This window comes from Pipistrellus hanaki, assembly GCF_964339955.1.
Source record: "Pipistrellus hanaki genome assembly, chromosome: Y".
Taxonomy (NCBI): domain Eukaryota; kingdom Metazoa; phylum Chordata; class Mammalia; order Chiroptera; family Vespertilionidae; genus Pipistrellus; species Pipistrellus hanaki.
In genome coordinates, this window is record NC_140525.1 from 1,814,055 (window position 1) to 1,833,619 (window position 19,565).

A 19,565-nucleotide genomic window follows, 5' to 3' on the forward strand; every position below is an offset into this window, starting at 1 on the left:
ACCTTGGCTCACAATTATGGTCTCAGCCCTTGAATAACTCTGCTCAGGGGCCCTGTTTCCATGAGGAATCCCTCACAGATCTATTTTTAAACATACATACCAGCCACACCCCCTTGGCCATATCCCAAGATGAAAGGTCACTCTTGAAGACCCCATCCTCAGGGGTCTGAAGTGAGAGGAGACAGGGAAGACAGTCCATGCTCAGAAAAGGCCTGTGAATGAATAGGAATAACCACCTTCCCACCCCCACCCTCAATGCAGGTCAGCCTGCTATGAACAGTAACCCACACATAGGCTGCCTTGCCCAGCTCTGGGCTCAGGAGGCCCTCAGAGTGCCACTAGCATGGCTGGGCTTCTGTGATCCTCACCACCCAAGTGAGATACCATTCTTTGTGTTCTTGGGTGACCAGTTATTTTATTGTGACTCACCAGGAGCCATGGTCCTGAACTTACCAGTCTTTTTGTGCCTTGTTCTCATTCCCAAGTTCACGAACTCTGTCTGTCCTGAATCAACCTCTCACCATTCAGGTCTTTGGGACAGAAGCTCTGGAAGAGGCGGTGACAGTGGGGGTGGGAGCAGTGTGTGCTGAAATATAACAAGGTGGACTCATACCAATAAGATGTGGGCATTCCCGCTGAAGTCCCGAAGGATGCTGTCAGTTCTTAGCCTTTGGGGATCTCACATTGATCCTCTGGCTGCAGGTTCAGCACCCATCCTCGCTCACCATTTCTAGTCTCCAGTCTGGGAAGGGGGCGGATGTCACTGTTTTATATCCCATCAGCAGACCTTAGCACAATGCGGCAAGCCCCGTGGGAAAATGAGAACAAACCTGCCCTGAGCTCACAGGATCCTGCTTGCTCACTTCCTGCTTCCCTGTGTGCAGGGACATTTATGTCTCTGTGGCTGGAGTGCTCTCTGAACTCCTCTGATCTTTCATCATGGTCATGAGGAACACACTCCAGTTTGGTGTTCACTGGGAAAACAAGTGTACCACAGGGGACACCAGATATTAAACTTTGCTTCCCCTGGAATCTAGTCAGCATTGTCCTTTTCTGGGACCTTGCTTATGCAGCCTATTGCTGAAACACTGGTATCTGAGGGAAGCCTTGAAGAATTGGTGGGATGAAGGAAGAGAGAGGAGCACAGATGAGACCTTCCATTAGGCTCACTGTCTCCTTTGACACAATACTCAATCAGTATTTTACCTGGACTGAGCTGGAGGAGTTCTTGAGGGACAAAACCTGTGCTCTGTAGAGAGTTGAATAAGGCCGAACACACTGCCCTTGTACCAAGCTTGGCACAGTTCCCTTTCCATCTTGATGAAATGTTTCCCAATTGGCTCTGCTGTCCTACTCCTCAAAAGATATGATGGGGGTTTGTCTGGTGAGCCAACTTCCTCCTAACTGCATCCACCTAACAGGACTAAACAATAGAATGAAGAGATTAATCCACACACAAGCATCATGAATGTTCAGTCTAGTGTAGAACTTCTGAACAAAATTGTGCTTGTGCTTCTGGAGTCCAGTGAACCCCTCTTCTCCCTTCAGTATTTTCCCAAACCTAGAGGGAAGGCATCAGTCCACACTTCATGCTTCTCCTTCCTCCCTCCTGAGGCAGTGCATCACAGGGATCAGGAAGAGTCCTCTTCTCTCTCAGGTGGAGACAAACCCTGATCACCTGTCCAATTCTTTAATGCTAATTAGGGGCTGGACCCCATGCTTCCTCAGTCATCAACTGGTACCATTGCATGTCACCAAGGCTGAAAGCTGCTTCCTGTCTGGGGTGGGAGAGAAGGAATCCCTTAAAAAAAAAAAAAAAAACCAAAAAAACAAACAAACAAAAAAAACAACAGCAACGACAACAACCACAACAAAAAAAAAACACATGGATGCCAGTGTGGGAATTCATAAGGGACTTAGTAAAATGGCTGTGACTGTAGAAGGATATTGTCCTCTTTGGTTTACGGTAAGGCATATTTTAATGGGAAGCACTCATGAAGGCTGCAGTAGCGAGACTGTGAGCAAGGCGGTGTTACACTGATGGATATTTCCAGATCTTTCCTTTGTTTTGCGTGCAGACTCAAGCACTGGGAACAGCCTCTCGGGTCTCCATTTATATGAGTACTTCAAGAAAAGGACAGCTGGGTCATCTAAAAGGACGTTTAACAGTCGGTTTGGGGTAGCTCCTGTGTCAGGGACACCTCAGTGAGCTATTGTGCAAAACAGCCTGAGAACATCCCCTCAGACAACCTTTCCTGTGTGTGTGTGAGTGTGTGTGTGTGTGTGTGTGCGCACACGTGCACGCGCCCATGTGTATGTTCCTGCCCACACTCCTGTGGAAGACTAGAAGGCTGGTCCTGAGCATGAGCAATGAGTGCCCAGAGATATCCAGGTGGTAACCCCTGGAATCTGGAAATGTTACTGTAGCAAGGAAAAAGGGAGTTGGCAGATGGGTTGAAAGCTTTGAGATACGACTGTCATTGGTAATTGTATGCCTTGGTTACATGGCCCACAGGACAGAACAGCAGCCCACCTTATCAATGATTTCTGGGTGTGTCTCTGATCACAACCTTCCAGAGAAGGTTAGCATTTGAATTGGTGGATTCCTAAAAAGAGATCACCCTCCTTATGTGAACACCATCAATGCACTGAGAGCCTGCCTAAAACAAATGAAGGAGCTCACCCCTTTATTGCTAAATCACTGGGGAATGGGGCATCACAACTCATCTCACAGGCCTCTGTCCTCAGACTGCATCTTCCACCTCCAGCTCCTCTAGTTCTCAGGTCCTCAGACTCAGGCCAAATTTGACCAACAGCTTTCCTGGGCCCCCCAGCTTGCAAATTGTGGTTCTCAGTCTTTGAAATCACACAGTCAAGTATTCATAATCTCCAGCTGCTCTGGAGAACCCTGACTAATGCAAAGGCAATGGATTACTGGGTGTGAGGAGGCAGATCTGAGGACAGAAGAGCAGCAGGAGATGGAATCACAGAGCAGAGGCTGGAGTCATGTACCTACAGCTATGGAATGCTGGTGGCCTAGCAACTGGAGGATCCAGGAATTAGACTCTCCCTGAAATTTCCAGAAGGTACCAACCAGCCCATCTCTCACCTTGACTCCTGCTATTCCAAGACCTGGAACTTCTCAGTCCCACAGAACCCTTTCTTTCTACAATATCCTTTCTCCCCACAATTCCACAAATTGGTCTGTCTTCACATGGCCCCATGTTTCTCATCCAACCTTCCTATTTGGGTTTGTTTCAGTTCATGTGTCCTTAGTCTTGAGCCTAGAGCTACCTCACAAGCAATACCCTTGTGCCTAATCAATGGAAAGACAAGCTAATGAGCACTGAGATGAGCATTTTAGCCACCTGGTGTGGTAGGGGACACATTCCAGGCTAGAGGAAGTTGACAGACAAAGGGCAATGAGCTCATGGGGAAATAGAAGGGGTCAAAGGGTCCAGTGATGAACTGGAAAAAAGAAGGAGATGCTAAGGAAATAATTAGGGATAGCCCCATCCAAACCTTGCTCCCTTCCCTGAAGAATGCAGGGTCTTGGGCCAACAGGGGCTGTACCATCTTAGGCCCCCAGGGGCAGCCAGGGCCTGGATGAAGGGAAGGTACTTGCTTGGCTTAATGCTGTCAGAGGATGTAGTTTGAAGGGCTGCTCCCATGGGAGCTCCTGAAGTCCCTAAACAGTGGTGCCCAATACATTATCTCTTAAAAGAGTTAATGTGGCTTAGGGCTCAGCTTCAGGCTCACACCCTGCAAAGACAGAGGATGGAGCCATGTGGAGGAGCCATCCTCACTAAAGGGAATAAGATAAGTGGAGGACAATATGCAGTCCCCGGCTCTACCATTGACACCCAGGAAAGGAAGCACCTGAACCTTCTCAGCCAAGCTGTCCTCACCTTTGTCCACACCTCACAGAGGGGAAGTCATGTGATTTCTCATCCAGGAGCAGAAAGGATTCCACCAACAGAAAAGGCAGGTTTATCCTGGCCGGCTCCATTTCTGCAATCTGTGCAGGGCTCAGCATGACCTTATTTAGAGTATATTAAAGAGCACGGCTGTTTTAGAAGCTCCATCTTCCCGTGGTCCAGACTGGAGGCCAGCAAGAATGTCCCATGTCTTCAAGGAAGGGATTTCCCCATAAATGGGGCAGAAAGCCGGCCCTCAGGGCCCAGCGACCTGTAAGTACCTTGTTTCCCCTAAAATAAGACATCAGCTGAAAATCAGACCGACTTACATGTTTCCTTCTGAGTGAAATATAAGGCATCCCCCAAAAAAAGGACCCCCCAGTCTAAATATGACAGTTTTGGTCCACTGATTCTGAAAGAAATGGAGTCACAAGAAGTTTAGGAATTGGATTGTTATGAAGATGTTCAGGAAGATGTTGACATGATTGTCATTGAATAAATTAGTAAATTCTTAATACTGTAGGATTGTAAGCTTGTCTGGTTTGTGTTGACCACTACCGTATCAAACACAGGTAATAAATTTCCTTAATGTTCATTTAACAAAAAATGTAAAACGTATTCTTCTTCATGGAAAAATAAGACAACCCCTGAAAATAAGACGTAGCGCATCTTTAGGAGCAAAAATTCATATAAGACAATGTCTTATTTTCACAGGAACAGGGTACCTCAGGAGGGGCAGGTCAGTGCTCCTAGAGTGGAAAGTGATTTTCGGAGATTTGACACAGCTCTCTCCCAGATGTCAAAGCCCATAGACAGGTCCATGGAGGTCGCAGGACACTTAGTTGCGATATGCCCCATGGTGGGGTGGTGGGTCCTCCGAGTCTCATAGAGGCCCTTGGCTGACCAAAAGGGGGCGCTGGACTTCCCATGCTTGTGGACCTGGGCCCTGGGTGGGAAGCAACCTGTGATCAGAAGGCCATCTGCTGTTGGGGCTTTTAGGTACCAAACAGCACTTCCAGAGTTGGGTCCATAGGCTCCTGTGTGTGAGAAGCAGGGCGGTCTGACCAGTGGAGCTCGCTCATTGTTCCAATGCAGGAGTGTTCCGGGCTTTCTGGACAAGGGGACGGGGCCAGGAACAGAGCTGAAGGTGGTCAAGTCAATGAGGAGGCAAGGCCAGGTGAACAGCTGAAGGCAGTCCTATCAACAAGGGGGCGGAGCCACGTGAAGAGCAGGCAATTGTGACCTAAGCAGGAGAAAGGCTGGTCTCCAGGGACACGAGGGGGGGTGGTGTGGGGGGAAGGCTTGCTGCTGGTAGTCAGGCCAGCTGCCAGGCAGCAGCGACCTGAACATGGGGGCTGGGCTTTTGTGGAGCTGGTTCCATGATCAGCCAGAAGAGCCAGGCCAAGAATGGATTGGGGCCAGAGTCAACACCCAGAAAATCATCCAGTGGATAAGGCCATGGGGCCCTGTGAGTGAGGATGGGGGTCTCCAGTGGTGCAGAAGCCCCATCTTCCCGTGGTCCAGACTGGAGGCCAGCAAGAAGGTCCCTTGTCCTCAAGGAAGGGCTTTCCCTGTGAATGAGCAGAAAGCCGGCCCTCAGGGCCCAGAGACCAGTAAGTACCCTGTTTCCTGCACTGTGGCTGGCACACAGAAGAGTCACACAGTATCTGGAGGACAGTGGCGGGCACACAAAAGCTGGCGCACAGTTGTGGGAGCCCAAAGGCTTGTGCACAGTGGGAGCACACAGTGGCTGGCACACAGTGTCTGACTCCTAGAAGCTGGTATACAATGGCTGGCTCACAGGAGCTACGCACAATGTCTGGAACACAGTGACTGGCACACAGAGGCGGCACACAGTGGTTGGCGAAAAGTGTCTGGTGCACAGTGGTGGTGCACAGTGGCTGACTGCACAGTGTCTGCAGTACAGTGGCTGGCGCACAGAGGCTGGTGCATAGTGGCTGGAATACAGAGGTTGGTGAACAGTGGCTGGCACACCATGGCTGGCGCACAGCATTGTCACACAGTGTCTGGTGCAGAGTTGGAGGCACAAAGTGTCTGGCGTACAGTTGTGGCACAGAATGGCTGGTGCACAGTGGCTGGCACAGTGTGGCTGCTATACAGGGGCTGGCGCACAATGGCTGGAATAAAGTGGCTGTAGCACAGTGGCTATCGCACAGTGGCTGGCGCACATGGTGAGCGAACTGTGGTGGTGCAGAGTGGCTAGCGCACAGTGTCTGGCACACAGTGGTGGCTCACAGTGGCTGGTGTACAGTGGCTGGCGCACAGTGGTGGTGGCACAGTGGCTGGTTCAGAGTTTTGGCGCACAGTGGCTGGTGCACAGAGCTTGCACACAGTGGCTTATGCACAGTGACCCACGCACTGTGTTGGTATAATGTGGCTGGCACACAGAGGAGTTGCACAGTATCTGGAGCACAGTGGCTGACACACAGAGGCTGTCGCACAGTAGTGGGAGCGCAGAGGCTGGCGCATAATGGGGACACACAGTAGCTGGTGCACAGTATGTGTTGTACAGTGCCTGGCGCACGAGGTCTGGTGAACAGTGGTGGCGCACAGAGGATGGCGCACAGCTGCTGGCAAACACTGGTGGCGCACAGTTGCTGGAGCACAGGGGCTGGTGCAGAGTGGTGGCGCATTATGGTTGGCACACAGTATTGTCTCACAGTGGCTGGTGCATAGTGAGTGGCACAAAGTGGCTGGCGCACAGTGCTGGCGCACAGTGGTTGGTCACAATGGCTGGCGCACAGTACTGTCACACAGTGGCTGAAGCACAGTAGGTGCACAAAGTGGCTGACACACAGTAGTAAAGCACAGTGGCTGGCGCACAGTGGCTGGAGCCCAGAGGCTGGTGCATAGAGGAGTGCACAGTTTGGCGCACAGTGGCTGCAATACAGTGGCAGGCGCAGAGTGGTGGCACAAAGTGGCTGGCGCACAGTGGCTGGTGAACAGTGGTTATAATACAGTGGCTGGCGCACAAAGGCTCGCTCACAGTGGCTGCAAACAGTAGGTTGCATCCAGAGGCTTGCGCACATTGGCTACAAAACTGTGGCTCATGTACAGGTGTGGCTTGTGCACAGTGCCTGGCGCAAAGTGAATGGTGTGCAGTGATGGCGTACAGTGGCTGGCGCACAGTGGCTGGGACACAGTGGCTGGAATGCAGTGGCTAGCGCACATTGGCTGCAATACAATGGCTGCACACAGAAGCTGGCACACAGTGGCTGGAGTACAGAGGCTGGCACACAGTGGCTGGAATGCAGTGGCTGGTGCACAGTGACTGGCACACAGTGGGCAGCACAAAGTGGCTGTCACACAGTGTTGGCGCACACTGGTGGCCCACAGTGGCTGGTGCACAATGGCTAGCACAGAATGGCTGGCACACAGTATTGTCGCACAGTGGCTGGTGCACAGTGGCTGGCGAACAGTGAGTGCACACAGTGGCTGCCGCACAGTGGCTGCAATAGTGTACGTGGCGTCCAGTGGATGGTGCACAGTGGCTGCAAAACAGTGGCTTGTACACAGCGGCTAGAATACAGTGGCTGGCGAAAAGTGGCTGGCGAACAGAGGCTAGTGCACAGTGACTGGAATACAGTGGCCGGTACACAGTGTCTGGCGCACATTGGTGCACTGTGGTGATGCAAAGTGCTGGTGCACAGTGGTGGCACACACAATGGCTGGCGCACAGTATTGTTGCACATTGGCTTGTGCACAGTGGGTGGCACAAAGTGGCTGGCGCACAGTGGCTACAGTGGTGGAGCACACAGGCTTGTGCACAGGAGTAGCGCACAGTGTCTGGCACACAGTGGCTACAGTACAGTGGCTGGCTCACAGAGGCTGGCACACAGTGGCTAGAATACAGTGGCAGGCACACAGTAGTGGCACACAGTGGCTGGCGCACAGGGGCTGGCGCACAGGGGCTGCAATGCAGTAGGTTGCGTCTAGAGGCTGGTGAAGAGGGTCTGCAATAGAGTGGGTGGTGCACTGTGGCTGACACACAGGCTGGCTCACAGAGGCTGGTGCACAGAGGATGGCGCACAGTGGTAAGACAAAGTGGCTGGTACACAGTTGCTGCCGCACAGTGGTGGCGCACAGTTGCTGGCATAAAGTGGTTGTTGCACAGTGTTTGCACACAGTGGCTACAGAGGCTGGTGCAGAGTGGCTGGAATACAGTGGCCAGTGCACAGTGCCTGGCCCACATTGACTGGCGCACTGTGGTGGCACAAATTGCTGGTGCACATTGGTGGCGCACAATGGCTGGCACACAGTATGTGCACTGTGGTGGCGCACTGTGGCTTTCTCACAGTGGCTGGCTCACAGTGGTGGCGCATAGAAGCTGGCGCCCAGGAGGGGATCACAGTGGCTGGAGCACAGTGGTTGCAATACAGTGGCTGGTGCAAAGTGACTGGCGCAAAATGGCTGTTGCACAGTATTGGCGCATAGTGGCCTGAGCACAGTGGCTGGCACAAAGTTGCTGGAGCACAATGGCTGGTGCACAGTATTGGCGCACAGTTTCTTGAGAACAATGGCTGGCAGAAAGTGGCTGGCGCACAGTGGTGGTGCACAGTGGCTGGCGTACAGTGGCTGGTGCACAATGACTGTTGAACAGTGGCTGGTGCACAGTGGTGGCACACAGAGGCTGGTGCACAGTGGCTGGAAAACAGTTGCTGCAATACAGTGGCTGGCGCACAGAGGATAGCGCACAGTGGCTGTAATACAGAGGCGGTGCACAGTGGCTGGAATACAGTGGCAAGAGCACAGTGGCTGGCGCAAAGTGGCTGGTGCACAGTATTGGCACACAGTGGTTTGAACACAGTGGGTGGCGCAAGGTGGCTGGCAAACAGAGGATGGTGCACAGTGGCTACAGCCCAGAGGCTGGCGCAAAGTGGGTGGCACAAAGTGGCTGGTGCACAATGGCTGGCGCAGAGTATTGGCACACAGTGGCTTGAGCACAGTTTCTGGCAGAAAGTGGCTGGTGCACAGTGGTAGCACACTTTGGGTGGCGTACAGTGGCAGGTACACAGTGTTGGCGCACAGTGGCTGGTGCACAATGGCTGGTGAACAGTGGCTGGTGCATAGTGATGGCACACAGAGACTGACGCACAGTAGTGGCGCACAGTGGCTTGAGTAAAGTGGCTGGCGCAAAATGGCTGGCTCACAGTATTGGCACACAGTGGCCTGAGCACAGTGGCTGATGCAAAGTTGCTGGCGCACAATGGCTGGTGCACAGTGGCTGGCTTACAGTGGCTGGTGCACAATGGCTGGTGAACAGTGGCTGGAAAACAGTTGCTGCAATACTGTGGCTGGCGCACAGAGGATAGCGCACAGTGGCTGTAATACAGAGGCCGGTGCACAGTGGCTGGAATACAGTGGCTAGAGCACAGTGGCTGGAGCAAAGTGGCTGGCAAACAGTGGATGGTACACAATGTTGACGCACAGTGGCTGACACATAGAGGCTGGAATATAGTGGCTGGCGCCAAGTGGCTGGTGCACAAGGGCTGGCGCAGAGTACTGGCGCACAGTGGCTTGAGCACAGTTTCTGGCGGAAAGTGGCTGGTGCACAGTTGCTGGCGCACAGTGGCTGGAGCCCAGAGGCTGGAGCACAGCGGCTGGAGCCCAGAAGCTAGCGCACGAAGGCTGGCGCACAGTGGCTTGCGCAAAATGGCTGGTGCACAGTGGCTGCCGCACAGTGGCTGGAATACAGTGGCTGGTGCAAACTGGCTGGAAAACAGTGACTTGCGCAAAGTGGCTGGCGCACAGTGACTGACCAGCAGAGGCTGGTGCACAGTGGCTGCAATAAGGTAGCTGGCATCCAGTGGCTGGCGCACATTGGCTTCAAAACAATGGCTCGCGTCCAGGAGCGGCCGCAAAGTGTCTGGCGCACAATGGTGGCTCACAGAGTCTGGTGCATAGGAGTGGCACACATATCTCTTGAGCACAGTGGCTGGTGCAAAGTTGCTGGTGCACAGTGGTGTCGCACAATGGCTAGCACACAGTGGCTGCAATACTGTGGCTACCCACAGAAGCTGGCGCACAGTGGTTTGAATACAGAGTCTGGTGCACAGTGGCTGGAATAAAGTCGCTGGTGCAGAGAGGCTGGCGTAAAGTGGCTGGTGCGCAGAGGCTGGTGAACAGCAGCTGGTGCACAGCGGGGGCACACAGTGGCTGGCGCTCAGTGGCTGCAATACAGTGGCTGGTGCACAGTGGATGGAATAGAGTGGCTGGCCCAAAGTTGCTGGCGCACAATTGCTGGTGCACAGTGGTGGTGCACAGTGGTTGGCGTACATAGGCTGGTGCACAGTGGTGGTGCAAAGTGTCTGGTGCACAGTGGCTGGCGCACAGTGGCTGGAATACAGTGGTGGGTGTGCAGTGGCTGGAAAATAGTGGCTTGCGCAAAGTGGCTGGCGCAAAGTGGTGGCATACAGAGTCTGGTGCATAGGAGTGGCGCAGAGATCTCTTGAGCACAGTGGCTGGCGTCCAGTGGCTGGTGCTCAGTTGCTGGTGCACAGAGCCTGGCACACAGTGGCTGTCACAAAGTCACTGGTGCACAGAGGCCAGTGCACAGTGGCTGGTGCAAAGGGGCTGGTGTACAGTGCGCAGAGCACAAATTATGGTGCACTAGGGTGACACACCGTGGCTGGCACACAGTGGCGGGGGCACAGTGGTGTCGCACAAAGGCTGGTGCACAGGAGTGATGCACAGTGGCTGGCTCACAGTGGCTGCAATACAGTGGCTGCTCACAGAATCTGGTGCACAGTGGTTGGAATACAGAGGCTGGCGCACAGTAGCTGGAATACAGTGGATGGCGCAGAGTGGCTGGCGAACAATGGCTGGCGCACAGTGTTGGCGCACAGTGGCGGGCGCTAAGAGGCTGGAGCACAGTGGCAGGAGCCCAGAGGCTTGCACACAGTGAAGGCACACAGTGGCTGGCGCATAGTGGGGTTGCACAGTGGCTGGCGCAGAGTGGCTGACGCACAGTGTGTGGCGCACAGTGGCTGGTGCACAGGTGCTGGAGCACATAGGCTGGAGCACAATAGGGGCGCACCATGAGGGTGCACAGTGGCTGGTCCACAGAGGCTGGAGCACAGTGTGTGGCACAGTGCCTGGGAACAGTGTGTGGCACACAGTGGCTGGAGCAAAGAGGCTGGCGCACACTGGCTGGCGCACAGTGGCTGCCGCACAGTGGTTGGAGCACTGAGGGTGACACACAGTGACTCACGAACTATTGCGGCACACAGAGGCTCAGGCACAGTGGCTGAAACACAGTGGCTGGTGCACTGTGGTGGCGCACAGTGGCTTGCACACAGTATTGTTGCACAGTGGCTGGTGCACAGTGGTTTGCACAAAGTGGCTTGCGCACAGTGGTGGCACACAGTGGCTGGTGCACATTGGCCAGCGCACAAAGGCTGGCGCACAGTGGTGTCACAAAGTGGCTGGTGGACAACGGCTGGCGCACAGTGGCTGGAATACAATGGCTGGTGCAAAGAGGTTGGAAAATAGTGGCTTGAGCAAAGTGGCTGGTGCACAGTGGCTGATGCACATAGGCTGGTGCACAGTGGTGGCGCAAAGTGGCTGGTGCACAGCGGCTGGCACACAGTGGCTGCATTAAGGTAGCTGGCATCCAGAGGCTGGCGCACATTGGCTGCAAAACAATGGCTCACATCCAGGAGAGGGCACAAAGTGGCTTGCCTACAATGGTGGTGCACAGAGTCTGGCGCATAGGAGTGGCGCACAGAGGTTGGCACTCAGTGGCTGGCACACAGTGCCTGTAGCACAGTGTTTGTGATAGAGACTGGTGCATAGGAGTGGCGCACAGCTCTCTTGAGCACAGTGGCTGGCGTAAAGTAGCTGCAATACAGTGGCTGGCACACAGAGGCTGGGACACAGTTGCTGCAATACAGTGGCTGTCACACAGTGGTGGCGCACAGTGGCTGGAGCACAATGGCTGGCGCACAGTGGTTGGAAAACATTGGCTTGCGCAAAGTGGCTGAATCCCAGTGGCTAGCACACAGAGGCTGGCGCACAGTGGTGGCGCACAGTGGCTGGCACACAGAGGCTGGCGCACAGCTTCTGGTGCACAGTGGCTGGAATACAGCAGCTTCTGCACAGTGGCTGAAAAACATGGCTTGCACAAAGTGGCTGGTGCACAGGGGCTGGAAAACATTGGCTTACGTCCAGGAGTGGGCACGAAGTGGCTGGCGCACAGTGGTGGCGCACAGAGTCTGGCGCACATTGCGCGGAGCACAATATCTGGCACACTGTTGTGGCGCACCATGACTGGCACACAGTTGCGGGGGCATACAGGTGGCGCACAGAGGTTGGTGCATAGGAGTGGCATACAATGGCTGGTACAAAGTGGCCGCAATACAGTGGCTGAGGCGCACAGTTAGCATCACACAGTGGGCGGCGCACCGTGGTTGCAATACAGTTGCTAGCATACAGAGGCTGGTGCACAGTAGCTGGAATACAGTGGAAGGCGCACAGTATTGTCGCACAGAGGCTTGAGCACAATGGCTGGAGCCAAGAAGCTGGTGCACAGTGGGGACGCTTAGTAGCTGGCGCACATTGGCTGGCACGCAGTGGTAGCACACTGTGGCTGGCGCACAGTGTCTGGATCCCAGAGGCTTGTGCGCAGTGATGGCGCATAGTGACTACAATACAGTGGCTGGTGCAAAGAGGATGGCGCACAATGGCTGACACACAGTGGGTGGCCCAAAGTGGCTGGCACACAGTGGATGGAGTCCATTGGTGGTCCACAGTGGCTGTCACACACAGGCTGGTGCACAGCGGCTGGCGCACAGTGGCTGGCGCAAAGTGGCTGGTGTACAGTGGTGGCACACCGTGGCTAGCACACATTGACTGGAGCACAGTGGTGGCACACCGTGGCTAGCACACATTGGCTGGGGCACAGTGGCTGGATCCCAGAGGCTTGCGCACAGTGATGGCGCATAGTGACTACAATACAGTGGCTGGTGCAAAGAGGATGGCACACAATGGCTGGCACACAGTGGGTGGCCCAAAGTGGCTGGCACACAGTGGGTGGCCCAAAGTGGCTGGCACACAATGGATGGAGTCCATTGGTGGTCCACAGCGGCTGTCACACACAGGCTGGTGCACAGGGGCTGGTGCACAGTGGCTGGCGCAAAGTGGCTGGTGTACAGTGGTGGCACATCGTGGCTAGCACACATTGGCTGGGGCACAGTGGCTGGCGCACAGTGGCTGCAATACAGTGCTGCACACAGAAGTTGGCGCATAGTGGTTGGAATACAGAGGCTGGCGCATAGTGGCTAGAATACAGTGGCAGGCGCACAGTTTCTGGCATGCAGTGACTGGCACACTGTGGTGGCACAAAGTGCTGGTGCTCACTGGCGGCACACAGTGGCTGGTGCACACTGGTCGCCCACAGTGGTCGGCACAGAGTGGCTGGTGCACAATGGCTGGCACAATGTAGTGGCTCACAGTGGCTGGCGCACTGTGGCTGGCGCACAGAGGCTGGCGCACATTGGCTGGCACAAAGTGGCTGGCACACAGTGCCTAGAGCACGGAGTCTGGCTCACTGTGGTGGAGAACTGGGGCTGTCGCACAGTGATGGTGCACAGTGACTGGCGCATAGTGGCTGGCGCACAGAGGCTGGCGCACAACGGCTGCAATACAGTGACTGGCGCACAGTGGCTGGCAAACAGTGCATACAGAAAAGAGGTTGCGCACAGTGGCTGGTGCACAGTGGCTGGTGCACTGTGGTGGCGCAGAGTGGCTGGCACACAGTGCCTGGAGTAGAGAGTCTGGCGCACTGTGGTGGCAAACTAGGGCTGGTGCACAGTGGTTGGAGCACAGTGGAGGCGCACTGATGCTGGCGCACAGGAGTAGTGCCCAATGGCTGGTGCCCAGAGGCTGCAATACAGTTGATGGCTCAAAGTGGCTGGGGCACAATGGCTGGCGCACTATGGTGGAGCACAGTGGCTGGCGAACAGTATTGTCTCACAGTGGTTTGCGCAAAGTGGGTGTCACAAAGTACCTTGTGCATAGTGTCTGGTGCACAGTGGCTGGCGCACAGTGTCTACAATACAGTAGCTGGCGTCCATAGGCTGGCGCACAGTGCCTACAACACAGTGGCTGGTGCACAGTGGCTGGAATATAGTGGCTGGCGCAGAGTGGCTGGAGCACAATGGCAGGCACACAGTGGTGGTGCACAGTGGCTGGTGCAAAGTGGCTACAATACAGTAGCTGGCGTCCAGATGCTGGTGAACAAGGTCTGCAATAGAGTGGCTGGTGCACAATGGCTGGTGTACAGTGGGTGGCGCACAGTGGCTGGCGTACTATGGCTGAAATACAGTGGCTGGCGCACAGAGGCTGGGGCACAGTGACTGTAATACAGGGGCTGGCGCACAATAACTGGAAGACAGTGGCTGGCACACGGTGGCTGGGGCTCAATGGCTGGTGCACTGTGGTGGCGCACATTGGCTGGCAAACAGTGGCTGGAGCCCAGCTGTTGGCGAACAGTGGGGGAGCACAGTGGCTGGTGCACAGCGTTTGCACACATTGGCTGGCTTACAGAGGCTGGCGCACAGTAGCTAGAGCCTAGAGAATGGCGGACAGTTGGGGCGCACAGAGGCTGGCGCACAGTGGCTGGAGCCCAGAGGCTGGCACACAAAGAGGGCGCAGAGTGGATGTCACACAGTGGCTGCAATACAGTAGCTGGCATCCAGAGGCTGGTGCACACTAGCTGAAAAACTGGCTGGTGTCTAAGAGCAGCCACAAAGTGGCTGCCAAACAGTGTTGGCTCACATTACCTAGCTCACAGAGGTTTCACTCATTGTCTGCAATACAGTGGCTGGCTAACAGACACTGATGCACAGTGGCTGTCTCAAAGTGGCTGGTGCACGTGGCACACGGTGGTTGGTGCATACGGGCTGGTGCACAATGGCTGGAGCACAGAGGCTGGCACACAACGGCTGCAATACAGTGGCTTGCGCAAGGAGGCTGGCTCACAGTGTCTTGAGCCCAGAGGCTGGCGCACAGTGGCTGCAATACAGGGTCTGGCACCCAGAGGCTGGCTCACAGTGGCTGGTGCACAGTGGCTGGAATACAGTGGCTGGTGCACAGTGGCTGGCGCACAATGGCTGGCTCTGTGGTGGAGCACAGTGGCTGGTGGACAGTGGCTACAATACAGTGGCTGGCGCAAAGAGGCTGGCTCAAAGTGGCTGGAATACAGAGTATGGCGCATAATGGCTGGAATATAGTGACTGGCGCAGAGATGCTGGCACACAGTGGCTGGAGCCTAGGGGCTGGTGGACAGTGGGTTGCACACAGGCTGAAGCACAGTGGCTGGAGCCCAGTGGCCAGTGCACAGTGCTTGCAATACAGTAGCTGGCATCCAGAGGCTGGCACACACTGGCTGCAAAACAGTGGCTGGAGCACAGAGATTGGCGAACACTGTGTTGCACACAGTGTCTGGTGCACAAAAGCTGGCGCACAATGGCTGGTGCACAGTGGGTGGCACAAAGTGGCTGGCACACAGGTGTAGCGCACAGTGGCTGGCATACAGTGGCTACAATACAGTGGCTGGTGCACAGTGGCTGGTGCACAGTGGCTCGCGCACATAGGGGGCGCACAGTGGCTGGTGCACTGTTGCTGCAATATATAACTAGATTCCAGAGGCTGGTGCACAGTGGTTGCAATAGAGTGGCTGGCTCACAGTGTTGGTATACAGTGGCTGGCACACAAAGGTGTCGCACAGTGTTTGGAGTCCAGAGTCTGGCGCACAGTGCCTGCAATACAGTAGCTGGATTCCAGAGGCTGGTGCACAGTGGTTGCAATAGAGTGGCTGGCTCACAGTGTTGGTATACAGTGGCTGGCACACAAAGGTGTCGCACAGTGTTTGGAGTCCAGAGTCTGGCGCACAGTGCCTGCAATACAGTAGCTGGATTCCAGAGGCTGGTGCACACTGGCTGCAAAACAGTGGCTGGTGTCCAGGAGCGACAACAAAGTGGGTGGTGCACAGTGGGTGGCGCACAGTGGCAGGCTCATAGTAGGAGCGCACAGTGTCTGGTGCACAGTGTGTGGCATACAGTGGCTGGCGCACAGGGACTGGAGCACATGGTTGGAGCACAGAGGCTGACGCACAGTGGCTGGAGCACAGAGGCTGGCGCACAATGGCTGGTCACAGTAGGGGTGCACAGTGGCTGGTGCACAGTGGCTGCAATACAGTAGCCAGCGTCCAGAGGCGTGTGCACACTGGCTGGAATACAGTGGCTGGAGTCCAGGAGGTGACGCAGTGGCTGTCACACAGTTGTGGCGCACAGTATCTGGCGCACAGAGTATTGTAAAGTGTCTTGAACTCAGTGGCTGGCTTACAGTGGTGGCACACAGTGGCAGGCACACAGTGGCTTGAACTGAGAGGCTGGCGCACAGTGGGGGTGCACAGTGGCTGGCACATTGTGGCTGCAATGCAGTAGCTGGCAACCAGAGGCTGGCACACATTCTCTGCATAACAGTGGCTTGCCTCCTTGAGCGGGCATAAAGTGGCTGGTGCACAGTGGTGGCACACAGTACCTGGCATACAGAGGTATCTCAAAGTGTCTGGAACACAGTGCCTGGAGCACAGAGGCCAGTGCACAGTGCCTGGCGCACAGTGGCTGGGGCACAGTGGTGGCGCACAGAGGCTGGTGCACAGGAGTGGTGCACAATGGCTGGTGTAAAGTGGCTGGTGCACACTGGCTGGTGCACAATGGCTGGCACACAGTATTGTTGCACAGTGGATGGTGCACAGTTGGTGGCTCAAAATGGATTGAGCACAGTGGTGGCGCACAGAGGCTGGCCCACTGCGTTGGCTCACAGGAGTGTCGCAAAGTGTCTGGAGCACAGTGGCTGCCACAAACTGGCTGGTGCACAGAGGCTTGAGCCCAGTGGCTGGAGCCGAGAGGCTGGCCCACAGTGGTGGCACACAGTGGCTGGCACAAAGTGGTGGCCATACAGTGGCTGGTGCACAGAGGCTGGTGCACAGTGGCTGGTGCACAATGGCTGGAATACAGTGGATGGCTCAAAGTGGCTGGGGCACAATGGCTGGCGCACTATGGTAGAGCACAGTGGCTGGCGAACAGTGGCTGGTGCACTGTGTTGGCGCACAGTGGCTGGTGCAAAAAGGCTGGCGCACACTGGCTGTAGCCCAGAGGCTGGCGCACAGAGGGGTGCACAGTGTCTGGTGCACAGTGGCTGCAATACAGTAGGTGGCATCCAGAGGCTGGTGCACATGGGCTACAATACAGTGGCTGGCGCACAGTGGCTGGCACACAGTGGTTGCGCACAGTTGTTGGCACACAGTGCCTGAGCAGAGAGTCTGGCGCAATGTGGTAGCAAACCAGGGCTGACGCACAGTGGATGGTGCACAGTGGCTGGTGAACAATGGCTTGAGCATTGTGGTGGAGCACAGAGGCTGGTACTCAGTGGTCGCACTCAGTGGCTGGGGTACAGAGGTTGGTGCATTGCGGTGGTGCACAGATACTGGTGCACAGATACTGATGCACAGTGGCTGTCTCACAGTAGGTGGCACAAAGTGGCTGTCCCACAGTGGTGGTGCACAGTGGCTGGCACACAGTATTGTTGCATAGTGGCTGGCACACACTCGGTATCACAAAGTGGCTGGTGCACAGTGGCTGGCACACGGTGACTAGTGCACAGTGGGTGTCACAAAGTGGCTGTTGCACAGTGGTGGTGCACAGTGGCTGTCCCACAGTGGTGGCGCACAGTGGCTGGCGTACAATGGCTGGCGCACAGTATTGTCGCATAGTGGCTGTCACATACTCGGTGTCACAAAATGGCTGGTGCACAGTGGCTGGCACACAGTGACTGGTTCACAGTGGGTGGCATACAGAGGCTGGTTCACAAAGTGGCTGTTGCACAGCGGTGACGCACAGTGGCTGGCAAACAGTATTGTCACACAGTGGCTGGCGCAAAGTGGGTGGCACAAAGTGTCTGGCGCATAGTGTCTGGTGCACAGTGGCTGGCGCACAGGAGCGGCACACAGTGTCCAGAACACAGTAGCTGATGCACAGTGGCTACAATACAGTAGCTGGCATCCAGAGGCTGGCGCACACTGGCTGCAATACAGTGGCTAGTGCACAGTGGCTGGGGCACAATGGCTGGTGCACAATGGTGGCGAACCAGGGCTGGCGCACAGTGGTTGGTGCACTGTGGTGGCACACAGATGCTGGTGCACAGGAGTGGCGCACAGTGACTACAATACAGTGGCTGGCACATAGTGGCTGGCACACAGTATTGTCGCATAGTGGCTGGCACACACTCGGTGTCACAAAGTGGCTGTTGCACAGTGGCTGGCACAGTGACTGGTGCACAGTGAGTGTCACAAAGTGGCTGTTGCACAGTGGTGGCGCACAGTGGCTGGCGAACAGTATTGTCTCACAGTGGCTGGCGCAAAGTGGGTGGCACAAAGTGCCTGGTGCATAGTGTCTGGTGCACAGTGGCTGGTGCACAGGAGCGGCGCACAGTGTCCGTAACACAGTAGCTGGTGCACGGTGGCTACAATACAGTAGCTGGTGTCCATAGGCTGGCGCACAGTGGCTACAACACAGTGGCTGGTGCACAGTGGCTGGAATACAGTGGCTGGCGCAGAGTGGCTGGAGCACAATGGCAGGCGCACAGTGGTGGTGCACAGTGGCTGGCGTACTATGGCTGAAATACAGTGGCTGGCACACAGAAGCTGGGGCACAGTTGCTGGAATACAGTGGCTGGCACACAGTAACTGGAAGACAGTGGCTGGCGCATGGTGGCTGGGGCTCAATGGTTAGTGCATTGTGGTGGTGCACATTGGCTGGCACACAGTGGCTAGCGCAAAGTGGCTGGCACACATTGTTGGCACACAGTGGCAGGCACTCAGTGTCTTGCGCACAGTGGCTGGAGCACAAAGCCTGGTGCACACTGGCTGGCGCACAGTGGCTGGTACATATGGTTGGAGCACAGAGGCTGGTACATATGGTTGGAGCACAGAGGCTGGAGCACAGAGGTGGGTGCATAGGAGTGGCACACAGTGCCTGGCATACTGTGGCACACAGAGGCTGGTGCACAGTTGCTGGAATGCAGTGGCTGGCGCACAGTAACTGGAAGACAGTGGCTGGCGCACGGTAGCTGGGGCTCAATGGCTGGCACACAGTGTTGGCTCACAGTGGCAGGCACTCAGTGTCTTGCACACAATGGCTGGAGCACAAAGGCTGGTGCACACTGACTGGCACACAGTAGCTACAGCACAGTGGCTGGAATACAGTGGCTGGTGCACAGTGGCCGGCACACATGTTGGGGGCACAGTGGCTGCAATACAGTGCGCGGGCCACTCTGTGCCAGCCACTATGCACCACCACAGTGCACCAGCCACTGTATTGCAGCCACAGTACGCCAGCCTCTGTGTGCCGCAATAGTTTGTGAGCCACTGTGCGTCACCCTCTGTGCTCCAACCACTGTGCGCCAGCCACTGTACGCCAGCCAGTGTATGCAAGCCTCTTTGCTCCAGCACTGTGCAAAAGACACTGTGCGCCACACACTGTTGCCAGCCACACACTGTGCTCCAGCCTCTGTACGCCAGCCACTTTGCACCCTCTCCTGGACGTGAGCCTCTGTTGTGCAGCC